A 5,406-nucleotide genomic window follows, 5' to 3' on the forward strand; every position below is an offset into this window, starting at 1 on the left:
ATTTCTAAAGTTAGATTCCAATTGTTGAAATTGATCCGAGTTTTTCTTTTCGGTATCGAAGATGAGGCGAGAGACGGTATCCTCAAGCCTCTCTCGTCCCCCTTGTTGTTGTTGAGAGAAATTTTGTGACTCATTTCTTAGTTGTTGAAAGTTTGTTCTTTGGTTTAGATTTTGTTGGTTACTACTATTGTCGGGTTCTCTCCAACCAAGGTTAGGGTGGTTACGCCATCCTTGGTTGTAGGTACCCGTTGGAGGACCTGACGGCCTAGGTGTATTATCAATGTAGTTTACCATTTCTGTTTGATTATCCATTTCTTTCATACAACTCCAATTTTCATGTGGCCCACCACACCCTTCACAAGCCATAACCGAGGCCGTTTTTGCCATTTCTAACTTTTTGATTTTTGAAGAAAGGGCCTCGATTTGGGCTTGCAAGGAGGTGCTTTCGTCAACCTTATGGGCGCCCGGGGCAATAGATTTTGTGCCTCGGGGAGTGTGCCACTGAAAATTGGTTTGAGCAATTTCCTCGATTTGTTTATAAATTTCATTTGGGCAACGATTACTAAAGTCCTCCGGAGCTAGAGTCAAGTGCCTGTCTTGTGTATGGTAGCAACCCATTATCGAAAGTGGATACTTGTTGTTATACCGCAAGACCATGATGAGGACACTTTCTTAGTAGCTGCTTGAACCTTTCCCAAGTTTCATATAAGGATTCCCCGTCCTCTTGTGAATATGTATTAATTTCGGTCATTAATTTAGCCGTTTTAGCAGGAGGGAAATACGTATATAAAAGCTTTTGGGCTAGTTCATCCCAGGTGTTTACCGAACCAACTGGGAGGGTATTAAGCCAAGCCTTAGCTCGGTCTTTTAGTGAAAATGGAAACATTCGGAGGCGGATGGCGTCATTTGATGCTCCATTGATCTGAAAAGTATCACATATTTCCAAGAAGTTAGTAATATGTAAATGAGGATCTTCGTCCGCAAGCCCGTGGAAGGTTGCGGAGTTTTGGAGCATTTGTATCAAATGCAGCCTAATTAAGTACGAAGTTGTTGGCCTCGACATTCGGTGCATTGATAGCGGCGACAAGATTACCTACAGTGGGTCGTAGGTAATCCATGAGGGTACGTTGATCCGCCATTAGAAGTGGGTCCCCAGAAACTTTCTCTTGGTTTTTAGCTTTAAGTCTTTTTCTTAGAAAGCGTTCGGGTTTGTCTAGAGGTTCTTTTATGTCCCTGCTGGAACTGGAGCTCATACACTGCGTAGAAAGTTCAGGGGCGGCGGCTGGGTTCCAAGTCCTGTGAATAAAACAAAAAGAACGTTGGTCAGAAGTTTCACCACGGTCCCGTGCTCAGATGAACACGGCCCGTCGTCGGAGTTACAGTGATTATTTTCCGGATCCCAGTTACTGGAGAGTTCGACACGGCCCCGTGCTGTACCAACACGACCCCGTGCTCAGCTCTCTGTAACTCGAAAAATAAAAACTTCCAGTAACAATGCTGGGCATGGCCCCGTGCTGCAGTCTGCAGAAGCTGAAAATTTAAGAAAAATCCTAAAAAAACCGAAAAATAAGAAAAACGATTAGGTCGTTGACTTCTAACTTTCTTAAAATCCTTGTGTCCCCGGTAACGACGCCAAAAACTTGATGTGCGTTAGGTGTGATATATTTTTACGTATATTTTTAGCCCTTTTTAACACTTTAGTCAAGTTTTAAATTTATAAAACACGATATTCTACTAACACTAAACACACATATGGGCAAGTGCACCCATCGTGAGCGTAGTATAGTGTTGGTAAGATACCGAGGTCGTCCAAGGACACAAGAGCTTTTAGTACCGGTTTATCCTCAACGTCTAATCAAATCAAAATTTTGGAAAAAGGTTTTAAACATGAAAATAAAAACAAAAAATGCTGAAAATAAAACAGATAGACAAGATGAATCACTTGGATCCGACTCGCCTTTAGTGTAACCTTTGATGTTTTCCGCACTTTTGCACTTTTTAAGAGATTATCTTAGTTATAGTAGTAGGCCCCTCTTTTGAAGGTGACGTTACCCTCAACCCAGTAGTTTGAGTCAGCAAGGACACAATCCTAAAAGATTGGATTATTGAAAGATAATTAATTAAGTTATTAATGCGTAATGTGGTAGGCCCCTCTTTTGAAGGTGACGTTACCCTCGGCTAAGTAGTTTGAGTCAGCAGGGATACAATCCCATGTAGCCGGGTTAATGTATTAATCGTAGTTTACATATGAGGGGATCAAGCCATTCGCACCCTCGCCATCCAATACCAGTGGGTATTGAAGGAGGTCCTAGTAAGCTTGACCCAGGTCCTTGCAGGATCTATACACTGAACAAGGCAAGAACCTTACCAAACCATTCCCTTAACCCCCGACCAGGTAGCCAACATATCTCTATATAGACCGTAGAGATATGAATGGTGTAAATCTTTTATTTTATATAGATAGTAAAATAACGCCAAGACACCACGGACAAATGATAAGGAAGTTTTACCTTCAACATAAGAAACTAGTTATTAAAGTCATTAATACAAAACCAAATAAAAGTGCGAAAAGATTAAAAAACAAAAGTATTACACTAAATTCTTGTCTTCACTAAGTGATGTAAGAGACTTAGGCGAACATGCCCTTTGATTATCAAGAACTCTTACTGTCAATCTTGGATCCTGAGACTACTACACACACTCTATGATGGATGATGGATGATGGTGGTGGATGTGGGTGTTGTGATGGTGGTGGAATGTGGATGAAGTGGGAGAGAGGTGGTTTGCCAATGGATACTTTTGAAGTGAACCAAGCACCTCTATTTATAGCCTGCACAGAAACCCGGACACGGCCCCGTTTCCATTGGGCACAGCCCCGTGTCCATCCACTTTCTCTTTCTTCATTAATTGCGGTTTGTCTACATTAGTTGACCACGCCCCGTGTCCGTTGGGCACTACCCCGTGTGCAGAAGCGTATCTGTACTATCACAATTTGCTTGGATTCTACGAATCTTAGCGTTGACCACGGCCGTGTGGAGCTGGGCACGCCCCCATATTGGGAAATAGAAGCTTCTACAACTTTGTCTTTTCTGCAGACACTTGGACACGCCCCCGTGTCCGCTGGGCACGGGGTGCGTTCAACCTTCTGTTGTCTTGTTTTTGCTTGGGAAGATGCTGTCGAGGGGTCGGGCATGCAACGTTTATTCCTTTTCTTGTATTTATGTTAGATTTAGCTGTATTTCTGCTTCTTTTGTTCATTTGCGCTCATTTAATCCTAAAAATACAAAAGGAAGACAAAAGCACACTTTTTCCAACATTAGTACTAAAAAAGGGTTAGTTTTATGCCTCATTTGATGTAATTTATATGTTGCATTTTACACACATCAACTTTATTTTCTTTTTATGTTTGTTTTGTGATGGATGTTAAACTTGAAACGTTGGTAATGTAGGATTTTTTTTTTACTTTTCTTGTAAGATTGTTATTGTTGCGGTGTGATTAAGCTTACGGGTACCTTGGGATGCTTGGATCCACCAAGCCTACGACACCGTAGACCCGAAACAGGAAGCCCGCACCTTAACCACCTTTTTCTCGAACAAACAGTAGCTAAACATGGGGCCGTGTCACCCAGACACGCCCCCGTGCATCTTCATCACTAAAACAAATTTTCTACTAGACTCATCACACGAGGCCGTGTTTTTTGGACACGCCCCTGTGTCTACCTTCTGTAAGTTTTTGCTAAAACATGTTACTGCCACTTTTTACACAGGGCCATGTCCCCAAAGCACGCCCCCGTGCCCAGCATCTGATTTTTAAAAAAAAAATTGTTGTTTTTAACCCACATTTACACATTTAATCAATTCTAACCTATTTTGGACATATTGAGAACAATGTGTAATTTAATTGTGTGTGGGAACTTGAATTTGTTTGTCCTAAAACAAGGCTTACACAAAACTCTACTTGGAACCGCTAAAACACCCCAAATCTTTTTCAAAATACTTTTTTTAGTTTGTTTAGTCTTGTTTTTAGTTTAAGTTAGAAAACCAAGTTCTAAAAATTTTGTTTTTATAAGTTTACAACCAATAGCGTCGCTATAAAAAGAACTGTATAAGAAAACTTTATAACAAGGCATGACAATCTTTTTAAAATTTGATTGTATTTATATTTTCACACTTTTTACTCATTCCCACAAATTGTATGTTTTGAGCCTTTACCGAGCATTCAATATCATACATTTACTAAATTCTCACTTTTCATTTCTTGTGTCAATAGCCCGTATAGTTCTTACGAATCTAGAACTTGACAAGACAATACATTCCCGGCCCTTACCGACTAATCCAAGAAAGTAAATGATTGAGACATTAGGACTACAAACCCTTTTTTCAACCTTATTTTCTTTTTATCTCCCCCACCAAAAACAAAATTTCCCTTAGTTAACCCTTTTAAGCCTAAAACCTTTCTTTTCAAAAACCCGCAAGATACAATTTTGTAACGCCCTGCGTTTTCATACTTTCTATATTTAGAAACCGTTGCTTGTAATTCTATTTTTGGTAACTTTATACTCTTGTATTCATTTTTTCGTTGTAATCATTGCACAATTCGAGACTTGGATCATAATGAAATTTGCATTTTCGTTACATTTATGTTATATACGTTTCATACATGTTCATACGTTCAAAAATATTATTCATGTGATACTTTATCAACAATTTGTGCAAAATATGTCAACTTGCAAACTTATGATCTATATACTCGATTTATGCGAAATATGACACTTATTCTCAACAATTACATCTGTTTATACTTGTTTGATATTGGTTTTATGATAATAGTTCATCTCGTACCCTTGAAATTGATTAATTATACATAAAAGGCCCCTAAAACAACTAAAATCATCAAATATAGGAGTTAGGGGGCTAAATATGTCAAAATAACAAACTTGAACCCAACCCAGCCTCCCTTACTGGCCGCGACCTGGCCTGGCTACCCCTTACGTGGGCCGCGAGCTCGTCAGACTCGAGAACAACCTGATCAGCTCGATTTCTTGGCGGGTTTTTGTGTTTAGTTTGAGTTTAAACTTGAATTGTTGCATTTATTACACACCAAACCCAACCCTAATCCTTCCCTATAAAACCCAAAGATCTTCCAAGCATTTTCCACTTTACAACTCTCATATTCCACTCTCAAATCAGTCTCAAACTTTCTGGAAATCAGAACTTGGACGAAATCATAATAAGTTGTTCAAGTGAGCATATCTCACTCATTTCTTAGTCTTTTTCATTGATTCTTTTTCTCAATCACTTGGAACAACCTAAGGGACGATTCCACAAGTTTTCCATGGAAAACCAAGGCCTGGAACGTCACCAAAAAGGCTCCAAAGTGGACTGAAACTTTCTGTTTTGATTTAA

The 5,406-nt window shown here is 39.6% G+C and overlaps 1 non-coding gene across 1 annotated transcript; it reads left to right on the forward strand.

The window, feature by feature from the left end:
• The first annotated feature begins 650 nt into the window (after positions 1-650).
• LOC118482974 lies at positions 651-757 on the forward strand. The gene has a single exon (XR_004869399.1). It is a non-coding gene; the product is annotated as a small nucleolar RNA R71 (small nucleolar RNA).
• The last annotated feature ends 4,649 nt before the right edge of the window (positions 758-5,406 follow it).

This window comes from Helianthus annuus, chromosome 1 (genome assembly GCF_002127325.2).
Source record: "Helianthus annuus cultivar XRQ/B chromosome 1, HanXRQr2.0-SUNRISE, whole genome shotgun sequence".
Taxonomy (NCBI): domain Eukaryota; kingdom Viridiplantae; phylum Streptophyta; class Magnoliopsida; order Asterales; family Asteraceae; genus Helianthus; species Helianthus annuus.